The sequence below is a fragment of the Myotis nattereri genome (genome assembly GCF_964212035.1).
Source record: "Myotis nattereri genome assembly, chromosome: Y".
Classification (NCBI taxonomy): domain Eukaryota; kingdom Metazoa; phylum Chordata; class Mammalia; order Chiroptera; family Vespertilionidae; genus Myotis; species Myotis nattereri.
The window spans coordinates 43,314,812-43,333,408 of NC_138094.1; the positions used below are offsets into that span (position 1 = coordinate 43,314,812).

General features: G+C 47.3%; 1 pseudogene across 1 annotated transcript; it reads left to right on the forward strand.

The window, feature by feature from the left end:
* The first annotated feature begins 1,688 nt into the window (after nt 1–1,688).
* On the forward strand, nt 1,689–8,789 carry LOC308512513 (histone-lysine N-methyltransferase PRDM7-like; annotated as a pseudogene). The gene is made up of 7 exons: nt 1,689–1,778; nt 3,138–3,294; nt 3,884–3,985; nt 4,184–4,455; nt 4,891–4,958; nt 6,047–6,240; nt 8,712–8,789. The product of its transcript is annotated as a histone-lysine N-methyltransferase PRDM7-like (transcript).
* The last annotated feature ends 9,808 nt before the right edge of the window (nt 8,790–18,597 follow it).

The following is an 18,597-nucleotide window of genomic DNA, read 5'->3' on the forward strand; positions in this document are numbered from 1 at the left end:
TGTGAGAGAGGAACATCCATCAGTTGCCTCCTGTGTAGGCCCCAATAAGGATCAAACCGGAAACCTTTTGGTGTAAAACATGGTACTCCAACCAACTGAGATGCCCAGCCAGGGATAGGCCACTCTACACAAATAAAAGAGAAACATGCAAATTGGTGTCACTCTGCCAGGCCCGCCAGCCAATCAGGATACACATGCAAATTAACCCAACAAAGATGGCAGTTAATTTGCCTAACCAGGGCAGCCGCTGAGAGAAGACTGAAGGCTCTGGCTGGAGTGAAGACTGAAGACGGAAGAGGCTTGGCTTCTCCTCAGTGGCTGGAGCAAAGGCCTGGGACCCCGGTGCCAGAGGAAATCTAGTGCAGGCAGCCAGGGGAAGGAAGGCCTATTGCGTGAATCTTTGTGCAACGGGCTTCTACTTTAAATATATATATTGAACAGAGGATGAAGTACAGATGGGGTTTTGTCTATTTTTTTAAAATATATTTATTGATTTCAGAGAGGAATTCAGAGAGATCAAAACATCAATGATGAGAGAGAGCCATCGATTGGCTGCCTCCTGCACACCTGTGATGAGCCCGCAACCCAGGCATGCACCCTTGGCTGGAATAGAACCCAGGACCATTCCATCCGCAGGTTGACGCTCTATCCACTGAGCCAAGCTGGCTAGGGCTATTTTTTAACATTTTAAGAAAATTAGCTGATGCTCCCAATAAAAGCATAAGCCTAATGAAACCTCAGGAAACATTTTCCAATCATCCTTGGTCTGTCCTGGGATTACTCTATAATTCAGAATTCTGAAAGATAAAAATCTCCAGATTTTGAAACAATTACCAACCAAAACTGATTTCTCACACGGCAGGCGTGGCTCAGAGATTAAGTGTCGACCTATGAACCAGGAGGTCACAGTTCAATTCCCGGTCAGGGCACACGGCCAGTTTGATCCCTGGTGTGGGGTATTCAGGAGGCAGCTAATCCATGATTCTCTATCATCATTGATGTTTCTCTCTCTCTCTCCCTCGCCCTCTCCCTTCCTCTCTGAAATTATATATATTATTGATTTCTCACCATCTTTTAGCTAAACCTTCTTGGGTGGCCCTCAGAGTGGAACAGAATAAACATCAGAAGGTGAGTATTTCCCAAATCCTGTGGAAAAGAAAATCTTCCTCCTGGATGCAAATGCAGGGAAGAGGAGGAAAAATCAGAGTGCCACCTTCCTTTCCTGACCTCTTCAACAAAATGCCCAATATCATCTTAGTCGTTAATAACATCAGCAACAATAGTAGCTACCACGGGTCTTATCTTCACAATGCTTCAGACTCTAAGAATTCTACGTGCATAAACTCACTTAAACCTTACCACAACCCTATGAGGTAGGTACTATAAGTATCACCATTTCTGATGAGGAAACTGAGGTTTCAGACATATACAAGTGTTTGATTGTATGTCTGAAATCACAGTATCGGTGGTCGTGCAATCTAATCCATAGCTTCATCTCTAAACCACTTACAAGCTCATTAAAATTTCCATAGTTTTATGCACTTTCCACTGTCTCATCCATACATGATTACATCTTTCACTGACTGATGATTCCAAACGCAGTTCTGCTCTGCTATGCTCCAGTGAGAAATGCACTAAGACTTCCGACTTGCAGAAGCTCACTGATATATAGGCAGTTTGCATGGTGCATGGTCCCAGATGAAGATGGATATAGCAACCCCAGCATCAGAGCCTCCCAGTCAAATAAAAGAAAGCCTCTCAACTCTGGGGTGCTTCAGGTTTGACGATTCAGAAACAATAAACAATAAATAAAGTGACTTAAGAACTTCATAGAGATGACACACTATTCAATAGAAGCTCATCTGGAACTGGTTTTGAATGCTCATTCCAGTCAGAAGAAGTATGGCTTCTTTCTCTGAGCTCTAATTAGGCCAGTGTCATCTTGTTTGAATCATTGGCTCCGCCTGCCTACCTCTGCATTGTGAGCTCTTTGGTTCACACCAGATTCTTCTCAGAAGTCCCAGGCCCAGCTCAGGGTCCCTGAGGGCCTCCTGAATGTTTGCTGAAAGAGTGCTTTCAAATTTACAAATTAAACTAGAGTAGGGTCAAAGAATAATGAAGATAAATTACACGTGATTTCAAATATAGAGATGGCTGAGAGGGACATTGATAGCAGGACTGTAATCTCACATTCATACTGTATCAAAGTGCTCACAGAACACTTTGGTGAACATCATTATATTTCATGTTCATTATAACATTAAGAATTAGCATGTTATAGGTCAGGAAAATGAAGAGAACAGGCTAGTAGCACAACCTTATTCAAACAGAATTGGTGGGAACCAACTAATCTAATTACAACTATTCTTTCCATGATATAGTAAATTGCACATTTTAGCATAATTTCCTTTATTGTCATGGTAGGTTTCTGCCAGCCATTTCTTTTTAAAAAATATGTTTTTACTGATTTGAGAGAGAGAGGAAGGGAGAGAAGCATCAGTGAGAGAGAAAAACATGGATCAATAACCCGTAACTGGGGCATGTGCCCTGACTGGGAATGGAACCGGCAACCCTTCAGTTCAACCAACTGAGCTACACCAGCCAGGGCTCTGCCAACTATTTCTTTCTTTCTTTTTTTCTTAATCCTCACCCAAGGATATTTTCTCATTGATTTTTAGGGGGAATAGAAAAAAGAGGGAGAGAAAGAGAGAAATATCAATGTGAGAGACACACATAATGACTGGTGGCCTCCTGCATAAGCCCAGACCAAGGTCCAGGCCAGGGAGGAGGGTCCTGCAACCAAGGAACTCGCGCTTGACGAGAATTCAACTCAGGACCCTTCAGTCTGCAGGCCGACACTCTATCAACTGAACTACACTGGTTAGGGCCCAACTATGTCTTATTCTCTTCCCAGTATCCTTCATTCTCAATGTGCTATAAAAGAAAGAGCCTTAAGGCATGGGTTCTAGTCTTCGATTCAAAACCCACATTGGCCATTTCTTTTTCCTCTAATTTTCATACTTCCCAGGTATTTCCAAGAGTTGTTGAAGTGTTCATTAAAGTCATGTATATCATAAACCCTACATAATTAAATAAATGTACGTTACATTTATTTCCCTTTGCCTTTCACACTGAAGGCAAAGTCCAGGGCGCCATTAAGTAATGAGTCCAGTTTGAAGGAATTGTCAGGAACAGCAAATTTGTTGACCACAAGTGGCTCAGAGCAGACCCAGAAACCAGTGCCCCCTCCTGGAGAAGCAAGTACCTCTGGAAAGCACCCTAGATCAAAATTGGGTAAGTTCAACAATTTGGAGATTTCAGTTCCACTCATTCCTCTAGAAAGGCTGGTCAGTATAGCCTAGGTATGTGGGGTGGACTTTCAACAGGCCTGGATTTGAAACTGGAGTTAGCACTGAAGCTTTGAGCTAATCTTCCAAACTCTCTGAGCTCCTGAATGCTAATGTATACAGTGAACATAAGGAAACATGGGACACATATAGTTTGAAAGCATTAAATTAAATCTCAAACAATTGGCACATGCAAGTTGTCCAATAAATCCATCTGTGATAATAGCACCCATATTCTCTTGGTGTTGTGTGCCCAGATCTTTACTCAGTGCCTAACACATAACGTGCCCTCAATACATACTTTATGAATGACCAAAGCTTGGAAGGTTGAACCTGATAATGGGATCATCTAGAAACTAAAATTGAATCAGCCATCGGTAGTCAGTGTTGCGTACTAGTCTTTTAGTTAATGGAGGAAAATACCAGATACTATAAAGAACAGGTGATCATTTGATGGGAAGACATTGTGTGCTTTCTGACAAGTCAGGGACTCATGTTCCAGACCCACTTCGTTCACCAGCTCTTCTCTCATGTAGACCTCAGGAGAAAGGAGATCGAAGTGAAGATGTATAGCCTACGAGAGAGAAAGGGCCATGTCTACCAAGAGATCAGCGAGCCCCAGGACGATGACTACCTGTGTAAGCTCACCCTAACCAAGGAGCATGTTATGTCCTTGATGCAATAATTTCACTGGTCTTTGGGTGCCCAAATCATTCCCTTCCTCTCGTGACAGGGAATATAGGATTGAGGCTCACTGATGGGAGCTCTTTCTGAAACTCTTCAAGTGCAGGGACATGCACTGCACCCTGACTAATCCCTGTTGCTCTTGCCTCCAGATTGTGAGAAGTGTCAGAACTTCTTCATTGACAGCTGTGCTGTGCACGGGCCTCCTACGTTTGTAAAAGACAGTGCCGTGGACAAGGGGCATGCCAACCGCTCAGCCCTCACTGTGCCCCCTGGGTTGAGAATCGGACCATCAGGCATCCCTGAGGCTGGGCTTGGAGTGTGGAATGAGGAATGTGATCTGCCGGTGGGCCTGCACTTTGGCCCTTATGAGGGTCAGATCACAGAAGATGAAGCCACAGCCAACAGCGGCTACTCCTGGCTGGTGAGAACTTTACCTCTTCCCTGTCCTCTGGCTTCCCGGCCCTCCTGTGGCTTGGATTGCCCCACCTTCTACATGCTAGGACATGGATGGGGACCATATGGTTAGTTAGCTCTGTGTACTGGGCGGACTTTGCATGAACATGGAGCTCCTCTCTAAGGATCAGAGGGTAAATGGGAGCAAAGTGGTACAGACTCCTCCCTTGTGGGGCTCCTGCTTAGTGGACAAATTGACTAAGAAGTGTAGATGATGAGTAAGAAAAATGTCCTGTGATCACCATTGGCAGTTGAATCACCATGCAGGCTGAAAGAGATTTGATGACACTAGAATAAAGTAATTATTCTATTATATACACTCAAACTCACACACACACACACACACACACACACACACACACACACACACACACAGCCTTTAACTTCTTTTCCTGAAATGCAGATCACCAAAGGGAGAAACTGCTATGAGTATGTGGATGGAAAGGATACATCTCAGGCCAACTGGATGAGGTAAGGTCACTAGGCTTCTGGGTGCCGGAGAGGACACTCATGCCTCACAAACCACATGTCTGTCCTTCCCATCATGCCTCCTTAATGGTCTCCCTCAGTACTCTGTTCCCCCTTTTTCTCCATACAGTGATCTTTAACATCTAGTGACATTTAGGAAAAAAAGGAGGTAAAAGTATAGCATATGTCCTCAAAATAGAAGTCTCTACTTTGGGCACCGGGAAAAACCTTGAGGACCCTGGATTACTCTGTGATTTATCTAACTGACATTAGTTAAACACTTACTATATTCCAGTTTAGAGGAAGGAATTCATTACTTACACAGATCACACAATCCATGTCCCTAGGGAGGACTTACTGCAGACGGACATGAAACATTTTATTTCATAAACATTTAACTCTAATTTTTCTATTTTTCAACAAGTGCCTAGTGCCCACATAGCCTTGAACCAAGGATAATCTAAACCTGTGAGGGCAGCACATCATCCCAGACTCAGTTCTAACTAGAACTGGATGTTGGAGCCTGCAGAGTCATAGTGCTCATGGCCCTTTCCTGAGGGGCTCTCTTGTGTCAGGGGAGACAGATTATGAATAAACTACTATTGTTCTGTGTTATTTTTCTAAGAAAGAGAGACCTCGACATTTCTGTGGGAACCTGGGGGAGGCAACTGAATGATGCCTTCAATAAAGTGTGGGGAGACTCGACAAAGGCCTCTGAAGAGAAGGGAGACTTGGACTGAATGTTGAATGGTGTGAGTCCTAGAGCAAGCCCCGAGTCCTGGGGTGTAACACAGAACCTGACGTACAGCTTAGAGAAGCTAGAGGCCACCGGGTTTGATGGGGAAGTCTGGAATGAGGCTTTGGAAATGGCATTAGGCAGGATGAGCACTGTGAGCAGGACGTAGAGACAGGAATTCACATGACCTTGTGACAGAGGCTTGGACATTGAACAGAAGTTTCCCCAGGAGCATGGGGGTGGGTGCCATCAGTGCTGAGGGCCTTACGCGTCAGTGAGGATCTGGACACGATATGACAGGTAGTGGAAGCTCATCGCCTGTGGTTTTCTTTCCTTTCATCTGCCTCAACGCCAGGTACGTGAACTGCGCCCGGGATGAGGAAGAACAGAACCTGGTGGCCTTTCAATATCACAGGCAGATTTTCTACCGAACCTGCCGGGTCGTGAGGACGGGCTGTGAGCTGCTGGTCTGGTATGGAGAAGAGTATGGCCAAAAGCTGGGCATCAAGTGGGGCAGCAAGTGGAAGACAGAGCTTGTGGCCGGGAGAGGTGGGCACCACTCTTCTTCAACATGGAAAGAAAGAATTCTTAGAAGTTTTCATGCTCCAACTCTCAAGTAGAGTAAAATCCACTCTAGAGTCAGCAAAGCTTCAAATCAGATGCTTCAGAAATTGATGGCTCATCACATAGGTTTTTGATTCTTAAGAATAATTTTAATATTTTTATTTTTGTTCTAATTCTTAAAAATATGCTTTTATTGGTTTTAGAGACAGAGATGAAGGGAGAGGGAGAGAAATATCAATCTGCTGCCTCCTGCATTCTCCTTACTGGGGATCAAGTCCACCACCCTGACATGTGCCCTGACCAGGAATCAAACTGGCTACCTCTGGGTGAATGGGACAATGCTCAACCAACTGAGCCACAATGGCCTGGGCCAATTTGTGTTACATTTTTAAAAATACTTCATGCACAAAATGCACGGCATCATATAGTGCTGAAAAAATCAGAGCCAAAAAAAAAAAAAAATGTTTCAGGTACTTAACCAGCTCTCTCATCAAGGTGGTTGTTTTTGGGTTGTTGTTTTTTTTAACACTTTAGCTGTTTCTTCTTCATTTACTGCATATTTCTAAATGAAATGTGTGTGTTAACATGCATTCATTCATTATTTTGTGACTTGTCATGTGAATTCCTACTCGGTGCCACACAGGGTTCTGGGAGCTGGAAATACAGATTAACACGATGATCAGAATCACTGCTCCTGAGCAGCTGGTTGGTGAAGGATGGAAGCCCCGGCAGACATATATGCATGTGCTTAATATCACACAGTGGTTAGCGCTTTGGAGAAAACGGGCCCAGGACAAGTGCCTAGGGATCAGTGTGAGGGGAAGGTGGGTGTGCCGGATTGCAAAGGTCAAGGGAAGGCTTTCTCAGGAGACAACATTTACAACAGTTGTGTCACAAGGTCCCAGGCAGAGGGAGTGGCTGGTGCAGGGAAGGAAAGAGGTGGGGTGTTGAGCTGGCTGAGGGCTACTCCCATCTCAGTCTCAGTACAGAGGGCAAGAACAGAGGTTGGACAGATGCCTAGCAGCCGGGAAATACAGTGCCTATGATCCAAGCTGAGATACTGGGGACTTTCTTGAGTGAGACGGGACAACTGAGCAGTTTTCCGCTGCAGAGTGGCATGTTCTAAAACTATGCTTTGTTAATTTTTTTGGGAAATAAACTTCAGTGGGGAATCCCCTCTTAGATTATTTCAACTCCCAGTGAGAGAGGAAGGCGGACTGGCTGGAGAGAGATGGGAGTCAGGAGTTTAAGAAGCAGGTTGGGGAAATATTTTTGTTGTTGTTGTTAATCCTCACCCAGGGATATTGTTCCACTGATTATTTTTTGAGAGAGAGTAGAAGGGGGAGAGACAGAGAGAGAAACATCAATAGCTTGTCTCCCACAGACACCCCAACCAGGGCTGGGGATTGAGCTTGCAACCCAGGTATGTGCCCTTGACTAGAATCAAACCCAGGACCCTGGAGTCCCCGAGGCGAAGCTCTATCTACTGATCCAAACTGGCTAGGGGATGGTTGGAAAGATATTCTGAAACAGGACTTTGTAGTGTATTTGAAGTAGGCTAACACTGAAAGAAATCAAGTAGGAATGCTGTGTGAGGAAGGACATATTTCCATTTTGTGATTTGTGGAAAACTGAGAGAGAAGCAATTGCTAGTTGGGGCCTATGGTTTCTCTATTTTTAAATATTTTTAGTGATTTGAGAGAGAGAGGAAGGGAAATGAAGAGAGGGATAGAAATATCAACATGGATCAGCTGCCTCCTGCTGGGATCGAGCACAGAACCTGGGCATGTGCCCTGACCAGGAATCAAACTGGTGACGTCCTGGTTCATGGGTTGATGCTCAACCACTGAGCTACCTGGCCAGGCCTGTGGTTTTTCTCTTTAACATGACTTAGAAGATACATGTATATGGAAAGGTCACAATAGTCCAACCCATATAAGGAGTGAAATGCCTTCTGATGGTCCTTGATCTGTAAGACCTTTTTTCTTTTCAATCCTCATCCCAGGATATTTTTCCATTGACTTTTAGAGAGAGTGGAAGAGGGAGGGAAAGACAAAGAGAAATGTCGATGTGAGAGAAACACATTGACTGGCTGCCTCCTGCACACGCCCAGACCAGGGCCCAGGCGGGGGAGAAGCCTGCAACCAAGGCACATCCTCTTGATGGGAATCAAACCCAGGACCTTTCTGTCCACAGGCTGAGGCTCTATCCACTGATCCACACTGGCCAGGGCTGTAGAAAAGACTTTTGATATGGGGTCTCTGGATTTCTGAAGAAGAGTAGTGCAGACAAAGAAAAAGAAAAGTAGACAGTGAAGGAACACTTTGTGGGAGGCAGAACTTGCACTGTCAACACAGCTAGAATGATTCCGGGGACAGGTCTTACCAGGAGACAGAGCGTACGGCACAGGCAGGCTTGCCCACACCTGCCCTGACCAAAACTTTCTTCTCCAGCAGAACCAAAGCCAGAGATCCACCCATGTCCCTCCTGCTCTGTGGCCTTCTCCAGTCGGACATTCCTCAGCCAACATGTGAAACGCAATCACCCCTCTGAGATTCTGTCAGGAGCATCTGCAATAAAGCACATCCAGGCGGAGGAAGCTGGCCCAGAGCGTCAGAATCAACAGCAGCAGCAACAGACTGGTCCACATGGCTTGAATGACAAAGTTGAAGGTCAAGAGGTCAAATGGAAGTCCAAACCTTTGCTTAAAAGGATCAGGCACAGGGGAACTTCAAGGGCCTCTTTCAAGCCTCCAAACGGACAAACAGGGAGCTCCAGTGAACCTGAGAGAATAATGGAGGAAGAGCCCAGCACAGGCCAGAATGTTAACGCAAAGAACACAGGCAAATTATTTGTGGAAGTAAGAATGTCAAAAATTGTAACAATCAAGCATGGAGGGTGTGGGCAAGGCTTCAGTGATAAGTCACATATCGACACACACCAGAGGACACACTCAGGGGAGAAGCCATATGTGTGCAGGGAGTGTGGGCGAGGCTTTACAAAGAAGTCACATCTCATCAGACACAAGAGGGCACACTCAGGGGAGAAGCCCCATGTTTGCAGGGAGTGTGGGGGAGGCTTTAGATATAAGTCAACTCTAATCATACACAAGAGGACACACTCAGGAGAGAAGCCCTATGTGTGTAGTGAGTGTGGGCGAGGCTTTACAGATAAGTCACCTCTCATCAGACACCAGAGGACACACTCAGGGGAGAAGCCCTATGTTTGCAGGGAGTGTGGGCAAGGCTTTACACAGAAGTCACATCTCATCAGACACCAGAGGGCACACTCAGGGGAGAAGCCATATGTGTGCAGGGAGTGTGGGCGAGGCTTTACAGTGAAGTATAATCTCATTAGACACCAGAGGGCACACACAGGGGAGAGGCCATATGTGTGCAGGGAGTGTGGGCGAGGCTTTACACAGAAATCTGATCTCATCAATCACCAGAGGACACACTCAGGGGAGAAGCCATATGTGTGCAGGGAGTGTGGGCAAGGCTTTACACTTAAGTCCAATCTCATCAAACACCAGAGGACACACTCTGGGGAAAAGCCATATGTTTGCAGGGAGTGTGGGCGAGGCTTTACACTTCAGTACAATCTCATCCGACACCAGAGGACACACTCAGGGAAGAAGCCCGGTGTTTGCATGGAGGATGCATCATGAGCCCTAAATTGCACCTCAGCAGCCACAGGGCAAGTGTAGGCACCACATACCTCATTTCCCAGCTCTGACGGGGCTTCAGAGGAAGCCTGCTGGCTCCTTTGCTTCTCCAAGAGTGTACTTAGTACAGAAGAAACTGGTCAAACATCCTCCATTTTCAAGAGGAGAGGCAATAGACAAACAGTTCCTTAAGTGCTATGGGGATGTCAACACCAATGTCCCTCATGGTGTTTTTGGCCTCGTTTTAATAAAGTTTGTGTCCAGACAAACCTGAAGCCGACATGCCTCATTCCCCTCATCACTGAAAGCAGAGTTCCAGGAGGGCCTCAAAGAATGCTCAGCCACAGACCTGAACCCGGGAAGGTAGGAATCTGGCATCAGTCCAGTGAGGTTCCTGCCAGGGAGAGGGATTGAGACAGACTCACCAGGAACATGAATAGGACCCCAACAACCCCTTGGCTTCTCCTGGCTCTGCCCCTGATTCCTCAGACCTCTGTAGCCTCAGAGGTGAAAGCCAGAGAGGGTGTGTACAGGTGGGTGTGTGTGTGTGCATGTGTGTGTGTGAGTGCCCGTGTGCCTGTGAACACACCTGTGCTGCCTCAGTCTGGGCACTGGTCGCCCTCACCCTTCTTGCTGCCTCAGTAGCATCGGCATCTCACCTGGGGCACAGCATGAGGGCGCCAGGTCTGCCCACAAGGGTTTGAGTCTCAGCTCTGCCCTCACAACTGTGTGTCCTAAGGCAAGACCCCCAAAGTCTCTGTGCCCCTTTCCAAGCTATAAAGCGGGAGGGTGACCCAGGCTTTGGAGTGTCATTCAGAGTGGGGTCAGCACCGGCGCCTCTGGCTCAGGTGGCTAAAACGTGCGTCTCTCGGTGAACAGCGTCTGCCCAGCCTTGAGGTGGACAAGGGAGGCAGAGGGCGTGGGGCCCGGGAGCCAGTTTAGAGCTCGCGCAGCCCCACTGTTCTGCGTGGACTCGGCTGCCTGAGCAGGAGGCGTGGGGTCAGGCATGCTCCTCCCGTGGCCACCCCCTCCCACTGAGCCTGGGCAGGCGGCACTGCGAGTTACCAGGACACAGGCCCTCGCCACCCTGCTGAGAGCTGCTAGGTGCACCTCACCTCACAGTGTGTGCGAAGCCCACCTCACAGCAGCTCCTGGTGCTGGCCTTGTACCTGGGTCCGCGTGTCTAACCCTCCCCTGACCCGTCTGAAATCCTTCACTGCACGTTTCTTATGGGGAGTCTGATGGGCCATGGACCCGCGTGAGCAGAGTAGGCAGGCCGTGTCGGTCATTCCTGGCCACCGGTTCACAGGTAATGTCCAGCGAGGCCTGGGGCACTGATGCTCATGGGCCCATGGGTGGGAGTCCAGCGAGGCTCCAGGGAACAGGTAGCCTCTGCTTGGGGAGGCGACGGGGCCACAGCAACCAGAGGCCCCTCTTTTCTTACAACAGAGCAGACGGACATCAATGCAGGGAGCAGGCCCACGCGGTGAGGGCCCGTCACCCCTCAGCCTGAGGGACCTAGGACTGCACCTGTTCCTGGAGGAGAGCTCCTGAAGGGGTCACCAAACCCACGAACTGGGACCATGACCTTCCCTCTCCTGCCCGGCTGGTGTGGCTCAGTGCTTGATCATCGACCTATGAACCAGGAGGTCAGGGTTCAATTCCTGGTCAGGGCACATGCTCGGGTTGTGGGCTTGATGCCCAGTGTGGGGCCTGCAAGAGGCAGCGGATCCATGATTCTCTGTCACCATGGATGTTCCTCAACTCTCTCTCTCTCTCTCTCTCTCTCTCTCTCTCTCTCTCTCTCTCTCGTCTCCCGCCGCTTCCTCTCCCTTTCTATCTGAGATCAATGAAAAATATATTTTAAAAAATGATGGCATTTCTATGTGAAGAATTGAAACCTCATTCCCTCCAATGACTGAGGGCTTGGGTGGTTGACCTGAAACTCTCAGAAGCAACCTTTGAGCCACACCTTCATACTTGTGTTTTCCCTCATTAACCCAATCCTGAAACACCTCAGGACCAGGAGAAATCTGCCAGTTGGGATATTGTTTTCTGTGGGTCTCAGCGGACTCGGGAGGAGCCAGCCCACAGTCATGGAGCTGTTGACACCCAAGCAGGGGCCCTGTGCACATTGGAAGGTGGGCTCTCTCGCTCAGGCCAGGAGGGGCAAACCCCCACCCCCAGCATCGCATTGAAACAGCACACATTTCCAAGTGGCTCAGCACCTCTGCTGAGTATCTCTCAGGGGGGGAAGGAAAGCTTTGCACAATCAAGTGCTCATTCACATTAAAAATGTTGGTGTCCCCGTGCCCAAACCTCCACGTACAGGAATGTTCTGGTTTGACTATTCATGCTGTGATTTGTTGAGTACATCATTCCCCGGTTGCAATGATTAGCCTTGATCTCCATGCCCAGCTTTTCCTACCATTTGTTTCCATTTCCAGTGTGAGACATCTCACTTCCTTTGGAAGGAAATGGAAAATTCTCCAGGATGCGATGCTCCGCTGTTTGGGTGTAGATGTGCACACACGTTTGAAACTGAGATGCTCTGAACATTCATGAACTGGAATTCTCACGATGACTAAGGAAGACAAGTGGTGGGTGTTTTCAGTAAAATCTGATACCTTTTTGGGAGGAGGATAGGAGCAGATTGGACAGTTTCCAGTTTTATTTTAAATCTGTTGTTCTTGATCTGAGACACAGAGGGACAGGGAGACAAAGAGAAACAATCAGGTGATGGGGGTGCCCTTACCAGGAATCAAGGGGACTTCTTGGTTCATAGGTCAACGCTCAGTCATTGAGCCTCGCTTGCTGGTGTTCTCATGATGCTTGGAGCATCAGGCCTCTTTCCATCATCACAGCAGGTGGGAGCTGTGGCATCAGTACAAGCCTAATTCTACCTTCTGCCTATAGGTTCATAACAGAATGAAGGGAAAACCATGAAGGTTGTCTCAACAAGGGGACCAGTCATTGAGCAAACATTCTGCTTTGGTGACAACACATGACCCCCAACAGTTCCTTGGGCAGCGATACACAGTAATACTTACCAAGTTTCTAAACATTTGCCAAGTAAAACATTCACTCTTACAAAGTTTTTAACATGCTCACTTAATTACACTTAGGAAGGCAACTTTGAATGAGAAATGTCATTTTCTAAACTAAAATGTATGTATGATACAAATGTATAATACATCAAACAGATGACTGCTTGGCTCTGATTTATTTTTCATACATGCAATAACTATATAGAATAAGTTTGAGATCACTTTCCAAACAACTGATGTGTGAATGGTTGTCCAGAGAGGTCTTGGGTCTTGGGCAGAGTCACCATGAAGTAGGTGCTGTCTGTGGAACTGGAATCCAGGGTTCTGGAGTCAAAAACCTCTGAGAAGGTACATCTGGGAGGATAAAAGGAACCAACACAGTGGTCACAGGTTCCCGGATGTCACCTCTCCAGGCCACTGCGGCCTCGATTATCTGTGTGTCCCTCGGTCTCTGTGTCCCTCGGTCTATGTGTCCCTCAGTCTGTGTGTCCCTCAGCCTGTATGTCCCTCGGTCACTGACACCGGATGAGTCTGCTCCCATCTTCTCAGTGGGGGGGACTCTGGGAGCAGCGACACAACGCAGTAGAGGGGAGCACGTGCAGGACCCTCCTCTGTCCATTCCCCGCCTCCTTCACGCCTCGCTTTCCTCTGCTCCTCCTGGCCTCGCCCCCCGCCGCAGAGCCTCGCCCCAACGTGGTGGCTTGGGAGACCCTGCAAGGACCACGCTAGAATGGCCTCGTCCTGTTGTGTCAGGATCTGGCCAGCTGAGAGACACTCAGACATTTTATTTTTATCTTATAGACACATTCCGTGGAAAAACATCAGCGGAGCCGAATGCTCTGCTCATCATGGTGCCTTTCTTTAGGGGTATGCTGCTTTTACACAGCCTCCAAATCTTTTCCTTCTTTGTACTTTTTTCTTGTTTATGTTTTGGTTAATTCTTACCAGAGGATATGTTTTTTACAGACAGAGGGAGGGAGGGAGGGTGGGGATAGAGAAGAAACAAAAAAGCAAACATGAATATGCAAGAGACACATGGATATTTGGCTCCCACAGGAGCCCAGACCGGGGCAGGCAATGAAGCCTGCATCCCAGGTATGTGCTCTGGACCTGGAATCCCACCAGCGACCCTTCCCTGGGCATCCGAAGGTCTAACCAGTGAACAACACTGGCCAGGGCCTATTCCTTCTGCTGAGCAGATGAGAACACATGCCACTCTTTCTTCTGGCAGAAGGCAGCCAATCTATGATGATCACTCATCATTGATCTTTCTTCTTTTCTGAAATAGTAGAAATGCATATTTCTAAGAAAAAACCACTGTGGCCCTGGCCAGTGTTCCTCAGTGGGGAGAGTGTCAACCTGTGTATTGAAGGGTCCCTGGTTTGATTCCCGGTCAGGGCACATGCCCTCGTTGCAGGCTGGATCCCCAGTGGGGAGGGGGTGATACAGGAGGCGGCTGATCCATGATTCTCTCTCATCATTTGCCGGGGTCCAACCCCAGCAGGTCCAGGGGTTCCCAAAAGCGTCGACAGAGTCGGCGAAGAAGGAAGGACACGGAGACAGTGTTCAGTTGATCAGCAGCCTAGCCAGGATCTCCAGCCAAGTTCTGGTCTGGATCTCCAGAGAGGTTCTGCTCAGGATCTCCAGCGAGGTTCTGGTTAGGATCTCCAGCCAGGTTCTGTGTCCATGTTCTCTTGCTAGGTTCTCCGGGTTCTCCGGCAAGGTTCTGTAGCCATGTTACCTCACTAGGTTCTCCAGCCAGGTTCTGTCCAGGTTCTCCAGCCAGGTTCAGTCACCAGGTTCTAGTCAGGTGACTAGAAATAGGAAGGTGCGAGTATTCCTTGCCAATTTCTGTACTCAGGTTCAGTCCAGGATCTTTTGCCATATTCTCTCCAGCGAAGTTCTTCTGTCTCTAGGTTCTGTGTAGGTTCTGTGTCTAGGTTCTGTGTAGGTTCTGTATCTAGGTTCTGTGGCCAGTTTGTCTCCAGGATCTTTTGCCATGTTCTCTCACTAGGTTCTGTCTCTAGGTTCTTTGGCCAGTTTCTGTCCAGGATCATTTGACATGTTCTCTCCAGCTAAGTTCTTCTGTCCCTAGGTTCTGTGTAGGTTCTGTGTCTAGGTTCTGTGTCTTTTGGTTCTGTCTTCTAAGTTCTGTCTCTTGTTGTCTTGTTACATCTGTATTTATAGCAGTTGATTCCAATCCTATCAATCTCTATTCCAAAGGTTAGGGCGTTTCTTATCTCCATTCCAGGGAGTAAAGATTATGTAGCTTAAGCATGATTGTTCGTAGTTAAAGTGACTAATTACCCACCTGGCACTTAGTTAAGGGGGTTTATTCCCTCCCTAACTTCAGGGGAAAATCCCTACCTGGGGAAACAACCTTTCTCAAAGAGGTGACCTTGGTTAAAGCACATAGTGCCAAAAAGGTGAGCAAACATATTAAGAACAATATGCCATATATGCCAGGTCCCTTGAAACAGCAAGGATGGACCGGCTCCCGGCATATTCCCCCTTTTTTATTTTTTAAAAGCAGGCATTAAAAAGAAAAACCCCAAATGCTCTCTTGTATCCATTTTAAGAGTAGGATCGGCGCTTTCCGCTATTACCTGAGTCCTGATCTATCACCCCAGGGAGAGCTTGCCAATCCTGCACTTTCCTGCGGTGGAAAGACTGCAGTGGGGTTAAGGATAAGGCTCCGTGGGCCTACCTCCTCCCATGCCTTTCCATTTACCTTTCCTTCCTCAGAAAAGCATGGACATACTTCTTGTATAAAACGTTCTGTCTTACTGGGAGTAACCTTAATTCCTCTGCTAGCAAGCATATGTGTTAAAAGATCAATACAGAGTCTTATTTCTTTAGACTCAGTATTGCACATCTTCCTAATCTAAAGATCTATACAGAGTCTTCTTTCTTTGGACTCAGTATGGCACATCTTCTCAATCTAAGAATCAATACAGAGTCTTCTTTCTTTGGTCTCAGTATGGCACATCTTCTCAATCTAAGAATCAATACAGAGTCTTCTTTCTTTGGACTCAGTATGGCACAACTTCTCAATCTAAGTTCTGTACTATCCACCTTCTTACCCTACTTAACCTCTATAGGGGGGTCTGCAGTACCCTGGTGGAGTCCTATCAGTCCTGAATGTGGGGGTTCTCAATGGGGGGTGGGGTCTTACCTAGGGGAATCCTGTTCCAGGGTTTCCCAAAGGTGTGGATGGAGTCGGCGAAGACTATTCACCCTCTTCCTACGGTAGAGTCCTATCCATCCCGAGAGTGGGGCTTACCTAGGGGTCCCTGTTCTGGCGCCAGATGCTGGGGTCCAACCCCAGCAGGTCCAGGGGTCCCCAAAGTTGTGGACGGAGTCAGCGAAGAAGGAATGACACAGAGACAGCGTTCAGTTGATCAGCAGCCTAGCCAGGATCTCTAGCCAGGATCTCCAGCCAAGTTCTGTTCAGGATCTCCAGCGAAGTTTTGGTTAGGATATCCAGCCAGGTTCTGTGTTCATGTTCTCTTGCTAGGATCTCCAGCCAGGTTCAGTCACCAGGTTCTAGTCAGGTGACTAGAAATAGGAAGGTGCGAGTATTCCTTGCCAATTTCTGTACTCAGGTTCAGTCCAGGATCTTTTGCCATGTTCTCTCCAGCGAAGTTCTTCTGTCTCTAGGTTCTGTGTAGGTTCTGTGTCTAGGTTCTGTGTAGGTTCTGTATCTAGGTTCTGTGGCCAGTTTGTCTCCAGGATCTTTTGCCATGTTCTCTCACTAGGTTCTGTCTCTAGGTTCTTTGGCCAGTTTCTGTCCAGGATCATTTGACATGTTCTCTCCAGCTAAGTTCTTCTGTCCCTAGGTTCTGTGTAGGTTCTGTGTCTAGGTTCTGTGTCTTTTGGTTCTGTCTTCTAAGTTCTGTCTCTTGTTGTCTTGTTAGATCTGTATTTATAGCAGTTGATTCCAATCCTATCAATCTCTATTCCAAAGGTTAGGGCGTTTCTTATCTCCATTCCAGGGAGTAAAGATTATGTAGCTTAAGCATGATTGTTCGTAGTTAAAGTGACTAATTACCCACCTGGCACTTAGTTAAGGGGGTTTATTCCCTCCCTAACTTCAGGGGAAAATCCCTACCTGGGGAAACAACCTTTCTCAAAGAGGTGACCTTGGTTAAAGCACATAGTGCCAAAAAGGTGAGCAAACATATTAAGAACAATATGCCATATATGCCAGGTCCCTTGAAACAGCAAGGATGGACCGGCTCCCGGCATATTCCCCCTTTTTTATTTTTTAAAAGCAGGCATTAAAAAGAAAAACCCCAAATGCTCTCTTGTATCCATTTTAAGAGTAGGATCGGCGCTTTCCGCTATTACCTGAGTCCTGATCTATCACCCCAGGGAGAGCTTGCCAATCCTGCACTTTCCTGCGGTGGAAAGACTGCAGTGGGGTTAAGGATAAGGCTCCTTGGGCCTACCTCCTCCCATGCCTTTCCATTTACCTTTCCTTCCTCAGAAAAGCATGGACATACTTCTTGTATAAAACGTTCTGTCTTACTGGGAGTAACCTTAATTCCTCTGCTAGCAAGCATATGTGTTAAAAGATCAATACAGAGTCTTATTTCTTTAGACTCAGTATTGCACATCTTCCTAATCTAAAGATCTATACAGAGTCTTCTTTCTTTGGACTCAGTATGGCACATCTTCTCAATCTAAGAATCAATACAGAGTCTTCTTTCTTTGGTCTCAGTATGGCACATCTTCTCAATCTAAGAATCAATACAGAGTCTTCTTTCTTTGGACTCAGTATGGCACAACTTCTCAATCTAAGTTCTGTACTATCCACCTTCTTACCCTACTTAACCTCTATAGGGGGGTCTGCAGTACCCTGGTGGAGTCCTATCAGTCCTGAATGTGGGGGTTCTCAATGGGGGGTGGGGTCTTACCTAGGGGAATCCTGTTCCAGGGTTTCCCAAAGGTGTGGATGGAGTCGGCGAAGACTATTCACCCTCTTCCTACGGTAGAGTCCTATCCATCCCGAGAGTGGGGCTTACCTAGGGGTCCCTGTTCTGGCGCCAGATGCTGGGGTCCAACCCCAGCAGGTCCAGGGGTCCCCAAAGTTGTGGACGGAGTCAGCGAAGAAGGAATGACACAGAGACAGCGTTCAGTTGATCAGCAGCCTAGCCAGGATCTCTAGCCAGGATCTCCAGCCAAGTTCTGTTCAGGATCTCCAGCGAAGTTTTGGTTAGGATATCCAGCCAGGTTCTGTGTTCATGTTCTCTTGCTAGGATCTCCAGCCAGGTTCAGTAACCAGGTTCTAGTCAGGTGACTAGAAATAGGAAGGTGCGAGTATTCCTTGCCAATTTCTGTACTCAGGTTCAGTCCAGGATCTTTTGCCATATTCTCTCCAGCGAAGTTCTTCTGTCTCTAGGTTCTGTGTAGGTTCTGTGTCTAGGTTCTGTGTAGGTTCTGTATCTAGGTTCTGTGGCCAGTTTGTCTCCAGGATCTTTTGCCATGTTCTCTCACTAGGTTCTGTCTCTAGGTTCTTTGGCCAGTTTCTGTCCAGGATCATTTGACATGTTCTCTCCAGCTAAGTTCTTCTGTCCCTAGGTTCTGTGTAGGTTCTGTGTCTAGGTTCTGTGTCTTTTGGTTCTGTCT